Genomic DNA, 20,202 nt, shown 5'->3' with positions numbered 1-20,202 from the left:
ATTAAAGGAAAAGGTCCCCGCGCCCTGGAGCACCTATAGAGAGTGTCCTGCCGGCTACGCGCCGCCGAAGTCTGGAAGGCTGCAACAGCGCGCTGACGAAGGTATGAATAGACAAGCGGCGTATGATTTGCTCAAATGCTTTTTAGAAAAGCGGAGCATTTAGGGTATAGATAACGAAGGTATGAACAGACAAGCGGCGTACGATTTGCTCAAATGCTTTTTAGAAAAGCGGAGCGTTCAGGGTATAGATTGTAAAAGGGAGTTGCCTGGGTTATCAGCGTATGGAGTAGCGAGAGGTTGCTTTGATAATCCAGATACGGTTTTTGAACACGAGGAATGGCGTAAATATGAGGATAAATTGTTTGACGAAGTTATATGCGATAATAAATCAGCCAAAAAGTTGATAAAGCCGTGGCGGGCAGTCGCTAATGCCCCGTTGCAAACCGAGCTGAGGAAAAAAAAAAAAAAAAAAAAAGCAAAAGCCGTTCACTCAAAAAAAAAAAAAAAAAAAAAAAAAAAAAAAGGAATCCCTTCATATATGGGTATTAAGCAAGGAAGAGAGGAATCATTTGGCCTATTTATAGATCGAGTAGCAGACGCCATACAGGCGGCCGGGGTGCCCGATTATCTCAGAGGCACTATACTAAAGCAGTGTGCTATACAAAATAGTAATCCGGCCACACGCAACATCTTGGCTACATTGCCAGGGACATGGACTATCGAGGAAGGACTAGAAAGGATGGCTCAGGTACCGGTAGGGCCACAGGCAATGTTAGTTGAGGCAGTAAAGGAACTAGGGAATAGTTTAAAGGAACGTGCGCAGGCTACGCAGAGTCAAGTTCTTGCAGCCCTTGCTCCTTTGCAAGCCTCCGTTCAACGATTAAATGCTAGTGAATCATCTCGCCCACGATGCTACCGTTGCGGCGCTGCTGGACACATCAGACGGAACTGCAACGCCGGCTCAGTATGGTGCAGAAACTGCCGGTCGGACAACCACAATGAGACTGCATGTCACGCTTCTAAACCGGGAAACAGACGATTCAGCGGGAAAAGCCGCCCCGCGCCGACACAAAAAGCGGCTGCATATCCGGCAGCACTCAATCCCTTCAGCTCAGACCAGCCGCAAGCGGAAGCCTCGGCTTGGACCTGGCAACAGCAGTAGATTGTACCCTGTTGGACTCAAAGCCTGTCAGCATTGCTACCGGCACACAGGGACCAATCTGTATCAATGGACAAGCTGTCGGAGCACTACTTATAGGCCGTTCATCAGCCACCATGCTGGGACTTAATGTGTTGGTGGGACTGATTGATAAAGATTACCACGGTGAGATCCAGATCATGGCCCACACGTTATTTCCACGGCTCTTCATCGCTAAAGGCACCAAGGTGGTGCAATTAATTCCCTTACCACATCTTGTGGGAGCCCTTCCACCGCTGCAAGAGCAGCCACGAGGGCAAGGAGCCTTTGGATCTACAGGACAAATGGCCTTACTAACTGTCGGCTTGCGCCAAAGGCCACAACACCCGGTTGCTGTGCAATACGCCAACCTAACTATATCACTTGTTGCTCTTCTAGACACTGGCGCTGACATTTCCATAATCAGCACGCATAAGTGGCCGGCTCAATGGCCGACCTACGCGAGCAGCACCACGGTCACGGGAGTAGGAGGATTGACCCTTGCTCGCAAATCACCCCTTCTACGATGGACCATAGGGGACAAGGTATCATCTGGGTTCCCAGCCGTTGGGTAAGACCCACCATCGACCACCCTGAAGTCGTCGCTAAAGGTGACCCGACTAATCACCATAAACCAACGGACTGAGACCGCTGCGCCTGAGTGTGAACCACGAGGTCGCAAAGACAGAAACTAATTGTACAGTCTGTGGGGTCTGTAACCCCTAGGTATTATGTGCATGCTATTTGCTTAGAAGTTGAAACAGAGAAAATGGTTAATTTAGGTATAGAAAGCTTTATAGTAGTTGCCTTAGTTGTAAGCATAAGAGCCATCCCATATAGTGAGATGTTTGACCCACGAGAAAATGTGTGGATAACTTTAGCTCGATCACTCAACACGACCAGCTTTTGTGCAAGCCTAGCAACACCCCGCTCCCCATTTACTACGTGCCTTATAGGGGTGCTCTTGGAGACTGGTTGGGTCTGTCCGGATGGCTGAGAAACCTTTTACAGACGGGATTGCTAGTCTTAATCATTGTACTAATAGCATTGCTTTGTGTGAGTTGTATGTTGTCTTGTATGAAAACCCTTGTGTTACGGATGTTTAACCAAGCCTATGTCATTCAAAATAAAAACGGGGGAATTGTGGGAGAATGGCTAGCTGAGAAGGGTCACGTAGACATGATCCAGCTGGCCGAGCAAAAGCTTGAGAAACATCGGATTCAGCCCCCGTAACTACTGGGCTGGTAAAGACACCTCGTCCTTGACTATAATTGTTGTAAGATAACAGAGAGGTTGCAGCTGCTCAGGCATGGGAAAAGAGGATGAAAGTAACTGTAAAGAAGGAACCAAGGGTGGAGTTGATCTTTCTAAGAACTAACCAATCATGAGCTTAACTTTTGTAATATGTATGAGCTAATTATGTTAGAACATAAAAGGCCACTGTGTGAATCAATAAACGAAGCTTGCTGATCACTCATATTGAGTGGCCCTGTCTTCCCTCCGTCGCGACAACTGTCAGTGGCAATTTCAGATCACTTTATTCCCATGCCAGTGTCTTTCCCCCTTCTTTCTTCATCTCTGGGCAGTGGGCAGGACTTTGGAGTTAATGCAAGTATTGTTGTGCAGAAGCAGTATTCTCTGTCACTGTTCCTTTTTCCTTAATAAATAGATACTATCTGCAAGAGAAGAAAGGCAGTATGTGGTGTTTTTTAATTTATTTCTCAGGCACTGTTAAAAGGTAGGGAACTCATTATGTTCCAGTCAGACAAGAAGTTTTATTTACAATTTCTTACCTCAATGCAGCCGTGGCAAATTATATCAGCCCTTCAATTCGTGCATTATCATTACTTCCTTACTTTCATACTCTTTCCAGAATTACACTGCCACTGACCTGATGAACCCATTTTCTTTTAAAATCTCTCCTATTTTGTGTTTACAGATTGCTTGGGAAAACTCAACGGCAGCAGCTAAAAGAGCAGGCGAGTTTGCCATGTATAATCAAAAGGTCAGAGTCTATTTTCAGGTGCTTGTTTGGGGCCACCACTGAAAAAAGCAGGGAACCGTCTGTACCCACACAGGTGTCAAAACTTTGCTCTTGCACATACACATTGGCTAAAGCCAAGGAAAACAGCCATTGACTCCCCTAATGGCTCCTGTTTGATCACGGATGCTGCAAGGGGCCTGAGAAGATACCCATGCCAGGACACAAGCGTTTCACCTCACATCTGGCAGAAGCAGTGATTCAATTTTTGTGCCTTCGCTTTGAAGGAAAGGGTCTCTCATCCTTTCACAAACACTGACAGCTAGACTGATAGATGGAGCTGAAGTGGATGGGTGACAGTATGATAGGGATCAATGACTCTTTGAGGTTTACTTACTTTTTCGGCAGACATCAAAACTTTCAGTATGAGCTGCCAACACACAGCTGCTTGCATTTTACCCTTCTGTTCAACTGTCCCTGTCAACTATATCAGCATGGGGCAATAGCCAACATCCTGCTGGAACTACAACCCCAAACTTCAGTTCTGTATTGGTGGACTAGATCTATTGCCCTGAGCTCCAGCATCACAGAATCACTTCCCTTTCCTTGAGGCTCCTCTGCCTGCTTATCTTGTTACCTGGAAAACAAGCTTTAATGCTTTAAAAACTCAACTTCCAATTCTCCAGCTGAGCAAGGCAACATAGCAGGACCGAAACCCTTGCCTTTCCCCCACTTTTCAGTAGCTTTCCCTCTCCAGCCTGCACCCCTTTCTGGCTCCCTGCATCTCCATCTCCATCATCCATTTTGTGCACCTGTTCCCTTTCACATCTCTTCCCTTACTTCTGCGCCTCCACAGTTTCTTGGCCTTCCCCTCTGCAGCGCAGCGCTATCCCAAAGACCGCTCTAATTACAAGCTTGGCTACCTCGTGCACGGGAACAAAGAATGGTCAGTGCTGGCACAACATTACAGGTCAGCTTAGCACTCATCCTTATTACCTGGATTAACAAGGTGGCACTAAAAGCTATCTCATACCTGTCTTTTTCACTTGGAAGAATGAATAAGAGCTTGATTAGTTAATCTTAATTATCTACACTAACTAAGCATGCTGCCAATAAGGAAATAGGCTGCTATTATACAGCAACTAATACGCTAAATTATTAGGGACTATACCGAAGAAATGTACTCTTTTACTGAGTACACTCTGAATTGCTGCTGCTCAATTTGCTATGAGTTGTGAATTTGCTTTGAATTATTTTTACCATTTGAGAATTGCCAGGCTTTATACCATGTTTTGCACAAGAACTCAGCTGCCCTTTCGCTGTTGTGTTTGTAGTTCCCTTCCAAGGAAGCTGCCTGCTGTTCCCAGGTTTCTCTTTCTCCCTCTTAGTATCTCCTTTAGCTGTGAGAAATGCAAATAACTGATTTAAATTCTGTGTTTTGCAGGGAAACTTCCTGCTGGGACTTGACTCAGTCCAACTGGTGTCTTCTCCCTGCCTGGAGAAAACCTTTGTCCTCCAGGCTGATGACAGACACTTAAAAGGGAACCTGCTTGGTCTGCCCCCATTAGCCAGCAGTGGGAAAGAGAAAATTGTCCTTTCCACATATTCTCCACTTGTACAGGATTGGAACTGTTTATTCAAATTGCATTCTTCTTTGGTATCATCCAATGGGACAGGCTGAGTCACACCTCGATTCACAGTTCTCTTCCGTCTGAAGGTTTCATTTCCCTTGGATTGCCATAAATCCCACGCAATGGACCTGTTCTTTTCCTGACAGCAGCCCCCATGTTTACATCACACCTCCTGGATAGGAAGCCAGAGAGAATATTTTCATGGGCTCCGAACTCCTCTGCTCAGGATGATGGTGGAAGTCACCAGCATATGCTGCCATTTGGCATCACCTGGGAGAATATATGTTACTTATTCATTGTGCTGCCCTTCTGGCAACAGGGACAGCCTTTGGTGCAGATAAGGATGTATTAAGTGACTGGCAGACATGCACTTGTCCCCAAAAAGGTGTCAGTTTGGTGGTACTGTAGATGAGAGACAATTGCTCTGTTTAGGTCCGTTAGCCTGAATAATTTTCATTAGGGTTGCTGATGGTCTGTCTTTGCCAAATGGGACCTCAGCATAATGCTGAAGGGAATATTCTGCTTAATATTCTGTTTCCCAGACGCCCTTTGTCTTTCTTTCACCCATGGTAACTGCCAGAAAGTTTGTGAGTTTTTCATTTGAATAAAATTTCTCTCTAGCTGTGGGCAGAATATAGAAAAAAATCAATAGCTATTAAGATACATAATACTGCAGGATATGGGATCCTACTGGTAGAAAAAGCAAGGACCCTTTATTTATTCACATTCCTGAGTGCCAGCATTCGTTATCTAACCTCACTGCCCATGGCCTGCTCTTCCCCCAGGTTTTCGGTGGGCTTTTTGTTGCCAAAAGCCAAACAGAGGATGCTTCGCCCATTGCACTCTGCTGCGTTCTGTGTTAGTTCCTTGTGAAAGTGCCTTCAGGCGCTTTCCCAGGGCTCACATTTTTTGTTCAAGAACAAGTTAAGAAAAAAGAGTTACTGGAGGTTTTAAAACCCATTTTCTTTTTATCTAGTGTTCTGTTAAAGCTTTCCTCCTAAGCAGCTTACAATAATATAAACAACCTGCAGAAAAAACTCACTGTCAATCTGCTGCTATAAATTCCTACAGGTCCAGGGGCTTCAGGAGCTGGATATTGCACCTACAGGCCTTGGAGTCAGAGATAAGTATCAGATAATTCACTCTTCTAAAAAATGCTCCCTTATATTCAGAGCGAGAGGAGGAAGGGGGAAGACAAGACAGGAGGGGGTGTGCTGAGAGTGGTACCTGGCGTGCAGGATGAGGATGGAGACCCACGGGACTCACAAGTACTGCAGCCAAGTGAGCGCTCGCCTCTCCCTGGCACCCGTGGCTGAGTGCTTTAGAGCCATCCTTAGCTGCACATCTTCTTCCTCGGCATAAAACACACGCTTCCACCCTTCATCTTGTGAGGGTGCAGACCACCATCCCAGCCCCTGGGGCTGCTTTAGCAGAGAGAGTGGCCATGTCAGCAGCCACAGCCAAGCGAAGCGTCAGCTAGGGGTTTCTCCCCTCGGCTGGCGTTGGTCCACCAGTTGAGGGCTGACAGCCCTGCAACATTCCTGTTTTCAGAGGTGCTCGGGAAAAATGAACAAAATCTAATTAAGAAAAGTGATATACAGTAGGTGAAGTCAGCTGCATCAGAGTGTGAAATGGAGCCATTATAAAACAAAACAAAACACGGTACAGCGGCACCTCAGGAGCTCCGCAGCCTTACAGTGATGCTGCCAGACTTCTCTGGCATCAGCGAGGGGACACACCAGCAAGAGCTGTTAATGCGTTGGACTGTCACTGCCCATGGCAGTGCTCTGCTGCTCAGCGCAGCTCCTGCTCAAAACAGGGGGCAAGAGGAGCGAAGCCTGGCATAGACATGATGGCAGAATGCTGGCCTGACCATGACGGGAGAGGAGGAGGAATGGGAAAGGAGGTGATGGGAAAGTGTTAGTTCAACAGAAAGAGGAAGGAAGGAAGGAAGGAAGGGAAAGAGAAGCTGGACAGTGAGAGGGTGAGCGTGAAGGGCAGGTGAAGATGAAAAGCTCTGCAGCTATCAGAGCATGTGTTTATCATCTGAAAAGCTGAGTTGGCCTGGCCCACTGGTAGCAGCTGTAAGAAAGCTGCTCTACTCGGATGGCAGAGGGTGCCACACTGAGAGTGGGCACAGGGAATGGTGCAATGGCTGCACGTGTGCAACTTTGCCTCTTCAATGATGCTTTTTGCTTTGTAAACAAAAGCACAAACCAAGAAAATCAACAAACTATCACCAAAACCCAACAAAACACCCCCGACTTTTTTAAGATTGCAGCCTTCTGAGATCAACAAGTCAAACTTTAAACAAGGAAGTAATATTTTTTCTTCATGATGCTACTGTGTATGAAATGGTAGAATAAATTCTATTTGAACTGAACTTTAAAAAAATTCTGGAAAAAAATTCCATTTAATCTTGCTGGAAAAGCCACTTTTGAAACAGGCAGGAATGGTTGCAGAACCTTAAAATATTTTTAATGGTAATTGTTTGCAGTTCCCTCTCTAAAAGTTGGAGCAAGGGCATCTTGAATATATGACAGTAAGTTCAGCACAAGTGAAGCTGCTTTCAAACATGCTAGAAAGGATATCCACAGTAATAGGATTAGTACAAAAAGAACATGTCGTCTTTGTATCTAAAATCCTGAGGCTAATTTGTCTTGGTTCCACCCTTCCAAAAACTTTTGTAACAAATTACTTTTGTCAGGAACACTTAATGATGTTTCACCGTTAAAATGCTCACAAGACATACCTAACACCTGCTGGGAAAATTATCTGTAAAGGTTATCACAGTAAGGCTTGGATGTAAAATGTCAAAGGACAACTTCATCTCTTTCCCTTTCTTCACCCTCCTACCCCAGCTACAGGCAGGAAAATTGGGGGAGTTTTTGCAAAATTCTCAGACAAGCAGGAGTTTGCTTCCTTCCAGCGTCTCTCCACTCTCAAGAGAGCCTTGGGATGCATTTTATTTAAGCTAATAGGGGAGTTGAAGGTAGAAAACTGAAGGCAGAGAAAATTAATAATTCACTAAAACTTTGCTGGAGAACAGTCTGACGGAAGAGCTCAATGTCTGCCATCATCGCCTGAAGGACAACTTAACAGCGGGGCCACGAGGCTCCTACTGCTGAGAGCTACACGACGCCCGTGCAGAGGGGAGCACCAGCTGGGGACCCTCTTGCTGCAGGGGCACAGATATGCAGAAGGATTACCTCCAGCTTTAGGATAACAGCACATTGGCTACAGTCCCCTTTACTTCATGTTTCAGCACTTTGCCACTCCCCTGCTCTGGCACTTCACCTTGCGACCCCCACAAAACCCCACGTATTTAATGCACTAACTTTAGTCTTAGTGGAATCTAGTAGGCTTTCTGATCCTGCCCCCCAAAACCAAGACACTGCAGAGCAACTTTAAGATTCATATTCAAGTAGTGATTTTTTGTTGTTGTTCTACTGAATCTTTTTATTTGGAACAGATGCAAGACACTTAGATGTTAAAGATTTTTGTTTGATAACTGCAAGTGTTTGTGAATGCAGCTGTTCACGTAGGTGGGATTCCTACACTTGAGATCAAAGTCGCTCACGGAAGAGTCTTTGCAGGATCGGGTCTATGCCATGTCCTACCTCTCCAAAGCCGCATGGAAGAAAGTCTCTTCATGCTTCTGAGATCAGCATTCATTCTCCAAACTAGTCTAGGTGTTTGTTATTAACATATCCATCTATAATCTGTTTACTGGATGGAGAAGCAGCAGCAGAAATTATGATCAAGTCTGGCTGCAGTCTTTGACCTTGAACTCTCTTTTGGTCATGTCAGATTTCCATGAAGCCAGCAGTCCAAAGCTTGACATATTCTGTACTTTGCAGTGGTCCTGTTGATCGGTGCAAACTCTCCCCCTGCACCTTAGACAAGGAACCCCTGAAAGCTGAGCACACTCTTCGTCGTTCCCACTCAGTGGCTTTCCACAACAGCAGAGTCCCTTCACGTCCTTGATCATTCTGGCACCTCTGTGTGAGTGCTAGCTGGGGCTCACAGCTATCCATGCATCTGTGTAGTGCAGACTGGTTAAAATGGGAATGTCCAGGAAACCAGTTCAGAGAAACTGGGAGTCTAATGAAGGGGTAGGTTTTGTGACAGTGGGGGCTTTTCATTGGTAAATGCTGCACATGGTGGGAGGCACACGCCAGTCATGGACAGAATGTCATCCTTTTTATCTCCTTATTTCCTGGTGTTTCTCAGATGGATGAGTCTGGCTTTGACTTTTGTTTTTTCTGTGTTTCACTTATTTATTTACTTTGTCTCACGTAGCCAGCGAACAGCCACAAGTGTCTGATTTCCAGAGGTACGATCACATTCAGTGCGTGTTACAGTTAATGCTCTCTGCTCTTCCTCCTGAGTGTGCTGCACTATGCATTGATGTAATGGGATAAAATACCTCTGGTGTATCTATCAGAATCAGGCCAAGGTAGTTTTGCCCAACACAATCTCTCTCTGTCAGTATCATATTTCCTATCTTGATGTTTGTGTGACAAGATATTTTTTTTTCCTGTGCAATATCTTGATGATGAGGTTTACTGGCTTTACCTGATTGAGGCATTTTGCTCCTGTAGTAAAGAATTTTGTAGAAAGTAAGTCTTTACAAAACCCAAAGGCTGTGAAAGCTGCCCAGGTAATGTTTGATGTGTGCCACGTATATTCATGTTCTCGTTCATTGTGGTTTTAGGTAACTGTGTTCACAATCAGTAACAAAACATAGAAGTACCTTGGGAGTAAAAAGAGACTATTTCTGTTCCTTTGATAACATGTTGACATCCTTAGTGAAACTACAGAAAGGGTCAACATCCTTTGCTGTCTTTTCCAGGGGCCTGTTTTGGAATATTTCTCTTTTTTACTCATATGCCCTCTCTGTTTTCAGGTGAATACAGTTGTAGCTGCTCACTTATGGACAGCTTCTTTCTATTTTGTGCTATGTCATACAGGCACAGATTTCTGACAGCTGCAAAACATGTCTCAGATAATTCATTGAATGCTGGTGTTGTGACAAGCAAAACGCTTGAAAAGCCCCACTGTTTTTGAAACTGCGTAACAGCAAACCCCTGATGTTGGGTTCATAGAAGATGGCTTTGCAGGACGACAAGAAAATCCTTACTGTCATTTTGGAGGTCTTCAAAAAAAATTTCTCTATTCTTTTTGTAACAAACAAAGTTTGCATCTCTTTCCAAGTTCATGACCTTGACAACATAAACACATATAAAACTTCATCACTGGGATGATAACTTATCACAGTTTTTTCTTAAGCAGTCATTTTCCGTGCAGATATCTCTGTCTCTTATGCCAGTCTTCCCCGCTTCTTTTTTGCAATATGTGAAAACATTAGCTCCAGCTGTTCTGCTGTTTGGATAGACCTCAACACAGCTGGTGATTATAAGGGGAAATGTCATCTGATGGGCACAAAAGGACCTGACGGCTGCCAGCAGCTCCCTGGTCAGCGGGCAGTGCTGCTGCTGGCCTGTGGGGAGAGGCCACATGCTAGTGACGTCTCTGGGTCTGCCTTGGGGCACAGCCCAGGCAACACGTCTGCTGCCTTCTCCAAGCTCGGAAACATGAGCTCTTCCCAGCCTCAGTAAGTCACTTCATCTTCTTTTTGGTTTTCCCCATGCATAAAACAGGGGTGAGGTAAATCTGTTCATGCTGTGTGGTGTTCAGCAGCCAACTAAATGGGCTACATACAAAACCTACTGGGAAAGTCAGCTTATTATTCTGGAGCCCTTTTTTGGAGTGTTGAGAAAGGAGAGTGAGGTGTAAACACAACCTTTCCTCTGAGCTGGGATCATAGTGAGCACTGTTACAGTGGTTTCTGACTTGGCACGTTGTTCCCCTTTTCTGGATTAATACCAAAAATAGAAAAAGCTTTTTAAAAAGGCTGGTTATGTTATCAGTTATCTTTGTGATTACAGGAGTATGAGCTGTTGCATGCACACCTGTACCTCCCAAATGACTCTACTGCAAGGGAAGTTTCTCATTTTATTCTCAAGTAATAAAACTTTTACAGCCAATCCCATATTGTTAATATTCATCAGGGAAGGACACTGGCAAGATGAAGAGTCAATAACAGAATCTGCAGAGGATTATATATGTGGCCACATGAAGCAGAAGGGCTGTCTCTTGGAGTTGGAGAACTGTGTATATCCCATAGATCTCTCCTGAATTTGTGAATTAAGGCTGTCCCTAAAAGGTGGGGATGTTAAGGGTGGTTTTCATGCACCAAATGAACTCAAGCATGGACTCTCTGTCGCTCACCCACAGCTTTCTGGTGGTCATTACCTTTTCTGCTCTTGATCCACACGTTTGGACCTGCTGACTTGAAGGGAAAGGGCTTGTGTGGATGTGGCTTACCAAGGAGCCAGCTTGCAGCATGCTCTGACACTGCAAAGAACTCCTCTCTGAATGTTTTCTGCAAGAGTAGCTGAGATAATCAAGCCTTAAAAGCAAACAGAGGAAAAAAATAACCCTTAAACCAAACTTCAAAATGCTAGCCAGGGCTATTTCCAATCTCCATCAGCAACGCTTAAGTGAGCTGGGACTTCTCTGCCAGCAGAAGTCATAGGTGGAAAAATTTCACAAAAAAAAAAAAAAAAAGAGAGAAAGCATATGCACAGCAGGCGTCTGACACAGCAGTGCTAGAAGACAATTTTTAAAGGTCAGAATTATTATAGGACATTAATTAGCAATCAGATAATGCTCAAATTGCCTTAGCAAATTTAGACATTGTGTAAGACCATACGCTGCAGTGGGTGCAGCCACCTGAAAAGAATTTGGACACTTTAACAGAAAATATGCCTTGCTCAGAACAGAGCTAGAAGAACATAATGAGAAAACAATATTACTTCCCTAAAGTAATTAGGAGGTGGTAGCGAGAGTAAATAAGCTTTTGCAGAACAAGGTATTAGTGAGTCAAATGAGAGCAAATAAACCAGGAGTCAGGTTCTCTGCAAGTGCAGAAAAGAGAAGTTAGATAATACTGTCTTTTAACAGTGGTACTTGAGATGGTAGCAAAAGGCAAAAGTGTCTCTGCAAGGAGGGGAAATTACAGAACAGATGGAATACACTTAACAATTCCTGATCCCAAACGTACCAAAACCATCAAAAGTCTTTTCACTGGCATCAGTGAGGTCTCCATTGGGCCCCTAGAGAACTCAGGTAGGTTACATAGATTTCAGGGACAGTAAATGACATGCATTTCTGGGAGAAATGAATAAAAAAACTATTCTGAAACTTTATTTTTCTCTTGTTCTTAAATTCAAAGTAGATCAAGGCTGGTCATGTATCTCTTGCAATCCAAAAGTTATTTTACCACTTTTTTTTTTTTATAAGGTGACATTGACTAAGTAAACATTTGATTACTGATTTGGTTACTGATATCTGCTCATTTGGTAATTCTATGCATATTTTAACAAGAGAATAGCTGCTGGAAGAGAGTGATAATCATGTTCTAAGTTTTCTTCTTTTTTATGGGAGGCTGAACTGCAGAATTGAAACTGAATTTTGAAGATGTTTATACTTAGGGAGTTGGCTTCATTCATTGTAGATAGAGTATTTCAGAAACTTGGAACAGCATTTGGCTTCCATTTCTAGCTTTTCAGCTTGCAAAAGTGCACAATGCAGAGTAGGTGTGTGGATGTCTCTGTACTCAGCCTATATATAAACATATAGGCTTTATAGGCTTTTTATATAATACATACTTATGTAAAGATGTATATTTGTATTTGCTTTGTATTTGCCAAGAAATGCTTTTAGTACTGCAATATCATCTGAAGCTACCTGTTACAGGTAGATGGGAAAACCATAGCTAATTTTTCTTATAAGAAGAAAATTCTATATTTCTTCTTATGAGAAGAAAATTCTAGTTAATGTTTTACCATGAATACTGTCATAAAGAGTATAAGAAGAGTGGGAAAGAGCATACATCTTCTAAAACATGGAACAGGGAGTTCAAAGCAGACCATGTCTAATATTTTTCTGTTATGAATTTCCACTGAATTGGCTCAACAGCCTGAGATAAAAACAGCTGAAGATTTCTAATTTTTTTTTTCCTTTTTGATGGGGACATGTAGATTGAGGTGAGAACTCTCCAAAGATTATCCGCAGAGTGCCAGCTTTTAATGAATCCCATTTGTTTTCTTGATTAAGTCTGCTATTACCCCTGTTTAGTCTTGTCATGAGCCCATTAGCTGGAATTTTCATATCACGGTTTAGAAGAGAAATTAGCCTAGAAGAGCAGCACTCATCATGAGTCAATTTTCAGTGTATTTAATATAGTTTACAGTTTATTAATTCAGTAACCTGTAACCTCATATATATAAACCAAATAACTATTCTTTGTGGTGAAATTCATAGGCCAAGAAGGGTTGCAGTCAAATACCAGTTTGTGGTGATAACATTGTATATCGCTAATGTACTTACAGCTACAAGGTTTCTTCGGTGAGGTCTGACAGGCTATGTCAGGTCTGTGATTTGCGAGACAGAAGCTACTTTAGGAAGAAGTGGCTCTGCAAAGGTTTGACCTCTTACTTTCAAAAGATAAGCATCCAGGAGGCTTATCAAGCCTTGTGGTCATAAAGCACTCAAGAGCTTTGGAAGCGCTTAAAAGCCATGCGATGGCTGCAGTGTAAAATGTACACAGGTGTACCAGGGTTTTCAAATTCTTGACTTTCTTGAAAATGTTGTGAGAACAGCCCTTTAGGAGATTTAAATATCTCCATCACTTTTCAGATTCTCTAAGTGAAAAGAGCGGAGTAGGGTGAAATGTACTTTTTAAATGACATTTTGCAAATTTCAAGAGATGCCATTTCAGCCTCTCCTGGAAGTGAAGACTTGGTCAGTGGAATTTGCAGAGCTGCTACAGAAGTGTTTCATCAGTGAAAAGAGCCAGAGAGGACCGCAGCTGAATCATGGGGTGATGCCCTGGCATTACTCTGTAATGAGAAACATGACTTAGCCAGGTACTTGGAACCAAACGTTGCAAATATTTGGACATTATGCCATTACTTAATATTACCTATTCAACACCTTCTTTCTCTTTTTTGTGTTTTCTTTGTGCCGCTCTAAATGACTGGGCTGGCCTGCTGGCATTTCCCTTTCTCCTTCTGCTTTTCCTCTTTTCTACCTTCATTTCTGTAAGTCCTGAAACAGAGCAGGATCTTGATCACTCTATTCTCTTCACTTAAGAGTTCCCACATCATTTTCTATTTGAAGAACGGTGTGAGAGACATCCTGTAATCAAAGCAAAAACTCTAATCATACCGCTATTCCACAGGAGCTCCCAAAGATGCCTGGAAGAATTTGCTGCATTTCTGGGCCCAGAGGCTGTTACGGAGAACACCAGTTGGTAATCATGGCTTCTTTTTTTTTTTTTTAAGCTATCTGAATTCAGCTCCCTGCTTAATTTCAGGTTTGCGTGGAAAATAAACACCTTTGTAAAACTGGTAAATGACCATGACTACCTCTAAAGAATTCTCTCTTAAGAATAATTCAGATGGTGTAAGAGAAAGGTACCCCTCACAAAACACAGATTTTCCAAACCTCTGTAGTTTCCCTGCACAATGTTCTCTCTAGCTACAAGACTTCTTTTTCTTCAGTAAATGTATTACAACCCTTTCAGTCTGTTCTGCTTTACATACTCAACACCGTGAATCTCTAACAAGGTTAGGGGTGAGTAACAATTTAAATCTACTTTCAAATACAGCTGAAAAACCCATTATAGATGCAACCTTGAACTTTAATTGTATAAAGACAGCTATTTTCTTAGCACTCACACAAGCAATGGAGTTTCTTGCTTGTAAGTCTACCTGGACTTTCTGACTGTGTTGGCAACTATTTATTCGGCCTCTAGACTTTGAAAAAAGAAATACATAAATTTACACACCATAACATTACAACATGTATTGAAATTTGTTATGATGAAGGTTGTTAACATATTTGAGTTGGAGAAGTTGATCTGGTTAATTATATTATATTCTTCCTGCTATTTTACTAGGCTACACAAGAGGTTGCTGAAATCCAGCATTTGTTTTCAGATATACATTCATGCTTTTTAAGGAAATGATTGTAAAGAGACAGAGAATATGTTGAAACAATGCTGCTCAAAGATTTTCCAGCATTGGCACAAGCTAAGGAAATACGGAGAAGCTCAAAGGATCCGTGAAAGGTTAAGAAAGGTCTCTCTTGAAAAGTCTCTCTTTAAGGCTGGTTTGTAGTAGGTAATAGAAAAAAATCTGGAAATAGCTTTGTGGTCTCATAGTTTCAAACCTTTCTGGTACTTCAGAAAAGTTCTGGCCATCACCATACACACACACACACACACACACACACACACACACACGCACAAAAGTCATTGTAGCTGGCATGAACACCTATGGTCTGAAAGCTCTCTTCACAGGAATGACACCTCCCCCATGGCCATAGGCATTGTCTTGATGGGAAGGATCAGTTTCAGAGCTGAAAGTTTGTGCTTCACGCCTGAGAAGTGTCCATTAAACTCTTTGATCAGGGTAGCTGCGGCAAAGGTGTTAACATGATTACATAGGTGGAAATGAGGCTGCTGCTAATTCAATGCAAAAGCAGGTTCACCTAGAGCAGTTTGCAGAGAAACTCATCTAGGTGAGTTTTGAATATCTCCAGAGAAGGAGACTCTCTGGGCAGCCTGTTTCACTGCTCAGTCACCCTCAAAGTAAGGAAGTTTTTCCTCATGTTCAGATGGAACGTCCTGTGTTCCAGTTTGTGCCCATTGCCCTTTTTCCTGTTGCTGGGCACCACTGAAAATAGTCTGGCCCCATCCTCTTGACACCCGCCCTTTAGATATTTATAAGTATTGATAAGATTCTCTCTCAGTCTTCTCTTCTCCAGGCTAAACAGACCTGGGTCTCAGCTTTTCCTCATAAAAGAGAAGCTCTTGTCCCCTGATCATCTCTGTAGCCTTCTTCTGGACTCTCTCCAGTAGCTCCTTACCTTTCTTGAACTGGGAAGCCTAGAACTGGACACAGTACTCCAGATGTGGCCTCACCAGGGCAGAGTAGAGGGAGAGGATGACCTCCCTTGACCTGCTGGCGACACTCATTTTAATGCACCCCAGGAGACCATTGGCCATCTTGGCCACAAGGACACATTGCTGGCTCATGGTCAACTTGTTATCCACCAGGACTCCCAGGTCTGTCTCTGCAGAACTGCTTTCCAGCAGATCAACCCCTAACCTGTACCAAAGTATGGGGTTATTCCTCCCCAGGTTCAGGACCCTATACTTGCCCTTGTTGAAGTTCATCAGGTTCCTCACTGCCCAACTCTCTAGCCTTTCCAGGTCTCACTGTATGGCAGCACAGCCTTCTGGTGTGTCAGCCACCCCTCCCAGTTTTGTGTCACCAGCAAACCTACTGAGGGTACACTCTGTCCCCTCACCTGGGTCATTGATGAATATATTGAATAAGACTGGACCCAGTACTGTCCCCTGGGGAACACTGCTAGTTACAGGCCTGTAACTGGACTCTGCGCCACTGATCACAACCCTTTGAGCTCTGTCTTTCAGCCAGTTCTCAATTCACCGTACTGTCCACTCATCTAACCCATACCTCCTAAGCTTACCTGTGAGGATGTTATGGGAGACAGTGTCAAACGCCTTGCTGAAGTCAAGGTAGACAATGTCCACTGCTCTCTCCTCATCTACCCAACCAGTCATGCCATCAAAGAAGGCTACCAGATTGGTCAAGCATGATTTCCCCTTGGTGAATCCATGTTGACCACTCCCAATAACCTTTTCTTCTACATGCTTAGGAGATGATATCTGGAATGATGACTAAGTGAGATTTTCTTTATTGTTTTGTTTTGTTTTTACCAGACCTGAGCCATGTTATCTCAGGCATGTTAACCATAGACATAAAAAACAAAATTGTCTTGAAAATATTTGATCAAATAATTCACCTGTTGTTTAAATAAGATTTATCAAGCTCGTTCATTAAATCGAGGATGATGTTGTATGAGTGGATCTGCCCCTCACTAGTCCTTTGCTCTCAGAGAGCTACAAAATAGAAAGGAGAGCCCCGTAATCCTCCTAGCGCTGCCTGGAATATCACTTGAGCCTCTGAGCCACTGATCCCTGTGTGGGAGCACATTTGCTCTCTGTTAGTTTAAATTTTTAAAGAAATTTGTGGGCTTTACAGTTTGATACTAGCTGTCATTTTTTCCCCAAGATACCCTAATTCAAACTTATTAGAACATATAGAATGTGCCTTGGAAAAAGAAAGTCAGATTCAGGGCTACACTGAAAGTTCATGGTCCCTAAGCAGATTGAGATCTCTGTATTTCCTCTTCATTCAGAAAATGAGACCAAGTTTTAAAAATGAGACACGTTTTGGAAGATTATTATTTAATTTGATAATTCAGCTAATGAAATGCAGCTAAGTGAATATAGCACATGATATTAATTAGCAGTAAGATGTATGTCCTCTTTACGATACTTATCAAGAATATTTGTGAAGAGATGTCAGCAGGAGCACTGTGGTGTTAGCACTGGGAATATTGTGTAATGTTGCATGCACCAATCCTGAATAATATTGACTTATGCTAACTCCTAAATCAGCTCAGCCCCTTCCTCTTACCCAAAGCCTTCCCATCTGGAAAAGAGATTCATTTCTTGGAGGAATGTAATGAGAGTCCTCATGGTATGGGGTTTTGACCGATTAAACAGTCATATGCCAAGTCCCTTTATAGTGCCACAGAAGGAAGAAAAATTAATAATTAAATTACAATTAATATACTACATTGAATAATAAACAGTGTAGCTTTTCAGCTATATTGGAAAGCTGCTAGAAGCTTCTAAAAATGCAAAGAAACATTTTACTTCCTTAAATGTTTTTTTCTTTTGAGCTGTATTGAGCAATTATGCCTCTTCAGAGGTGGTTAATTTTGTGAGCAGAATATTAATAATTTATAAGTGTGTTAAAGGTATTGATCACACAAGGGTAGAAACATTATGCTCGAGTTCCTTCTATAATCCATTAAAAAGGAAGTAAATTGCTTCAGTTTCATATTAAAATATAAGGCTAGCAGACTGTAGTTTAAAACACATGTAAAGTTGTTTTCCTACTTAAACTGCAGTCATCCATCGTTGATCTGGTGGTAACACAGAAAGATTTGCTGGTACTCAGCTGCAGGCTTTTCAAACCAGAGACTTTTCCTTCTTCTCCCAATGTCATCCCCAGTGTTTCCCCTCCTGTCCTGCCTGCCCAGCCAGTCCTCATGCCTCCCCTCTGGGCATGGCTCTGCTGACATCCTCTGGGAACCTTTCAGGGATGAGTTCAGTAGCCATGGCAGTAGGTCTCAATTTCTTCTGTATGTGATCTCATTTCTAGGCTTGGGATGCTACACTTGGGGGGTCAACAAGGTCTGTGTAAATTCTACTGGGGAAGTGGTGAGGTGTCTGCTGGTGAGACTGAAGCTCCAGCTTGTCTCTGTTTTTCTAGCCCTGACCATTTTCTCATGTTTGAGCAGAAAGTCCATACATGTTGTAGTTATGCAAGGTGAATACTTGCAGCAAAGTCAGTAAGGCTTGTATGGGTCCAGGAATCTACCTGCATGTGAGTTTTTGCTGCATCAGAGACTTAGTGTTTTCTTGACTTTGAATTGTTCCCTCATTTTATCATGGTGAAATGAATAAAGCTTTAACGCTCAGGCTCAGGACTGTAGGATGCTTGTGGCAGGAAGGGACATTGGTGTTGAAACCCATCAGTGCAATACTTATCCTTCTATTCCTGTTATAATGCAGAAGGAAGAACGATAGAAACCAGAGGAAATAAATAATTGGTGAATGATTTTATTAATCAGATTCCTTTTCGACCACCAATCTCATTATTTGTTTATCAGCCAGGCTTCCACTAAATCTATTCACAATTAAAAAAAAAATTACCAAGTGAACAGTATTGAACTGATCCTTAATTAGGGCAGCTGAGATGTCTTGTATAATTAACTGGGCTTTGTTCATAATTATTTCCTGATAGCTGGAATTGTTTTCCACAAGTAACGGAGAAATAGCAATGGTAACACTAAGAAATCTTTGATTTTTCAGAGTAAAATAATGGCTAGGATTACTGTGCTTAAGTTGTATAAGACCTATTTGTTCCCACTGACAGCTAAAAGTAATCATGTCAATTTGCCTTGATCACACAGGAAAGTTTCGTGAACTCAGTTAGTGTAGAAATAAGTATGCATCCAAATCTTTGAACTGTGGCTTTTCTAATTTGTGCTTTATGATGGTCAGCCTGAGGTTACTCCTTGGGCAGCCACACATGAGTCCTGGCACACCATTAAGAGTTTCCTTTACCAGAGACCAAGAGCTTAAAGCTAGTGCCCACCCATGGCCACACTGAGTCTTGTTCAGTGAAATAGCTGAAATCAGCTATTGCTGATACAACAGGGTAAAAGAGCTGCAACTTGATAAAGATATTCCCAGACCTCCTAATTGGTGAGGCTTCTGCCACTGTGCTTGCAGAGCTGCAGCCCCATGGCTGAGGTGCCAAGGGATGAGGTTCTCCAGGAGGTGTGCTCCACACCTGTGGTAACGCCATGTGTTGCAGCTACCACCATGCACCCAGCCTCCAGCAGACACAGTGCTCTCCTTAGAGGTACAGTAGCATGTTGGTTGGCAGCTCTAGAAACCTGCCCCATTTTCTTAATTTAGGTAAGACCTCACTGATGCAAGTGATTCTTTGAGAGAAGCTGGGAGAGATGTGGACAGTAATGCTGGAAACAGGGCAAATGGATTTTATTTGCAGGTTTTCACTACTCCCTTCTTCCCCCCTTCTAATGCTGGCTTAGAGCACAGCTTCAGAAAGCTGCAAGACTCCTATATGTGGTTTTTCTTGCTCCAGAGCACACCCAGCCCTTCATGGGGAAGTTGCAGCAGATTCCAATGTATGGGCTCCTTGGAAAGAGGAGTTTGCTAGACCACTGCCTCTGGTTTCAAGAGAACTTGTATCTGCTCTAATCTAGGAAAATAATAGTCATGTTACAACCCGAGGTTGTTTGGGATTCATTATGAAACTGCGTGAAAGAGCATGTAGGTTAAACAGGTTCACTGCTAATTAATACCTTTACTTCTAATGAAGTAGCTCCTTGCTCCTGGGGTTAGGCAGAGTGTGAGAAGAAAAACAAGCAGGGAGCTGTCTGCAGGCTCTTTGAGGACTGAAGCAGCAAGTGAGTATGTGTAAAGTTCAAGGAGCCAAGCACCAGCACCAGGCGTAACTCACAGCCACCCAACCGCCGCTGAGTGCCTAGCTCTCAGCGGCAGCAAGGCAGCAGGGCTGAACTTGCCCAATAAAAAGTGGAGTTTGTTTCTAAAACTCCAAAGTTCAGAAAACCAGCAGGGTTTGGGG

The sequence above is a fragment of the Numenius arquata genome, chromosome 8 (genome assembly GCF_964106895.1).
Source record: "Numenius arquata chromosome 8, bNumArq3.hap1.1, whole genome shotgun sequence".
NCBI lineage: Eukaryota > Metazoa > Chordata > Aves > Charadriiformes > Scolopacidae > Numenius > Numenius arquata.
Note: the sequence above shows the minus strand (reverse complement) of the source record.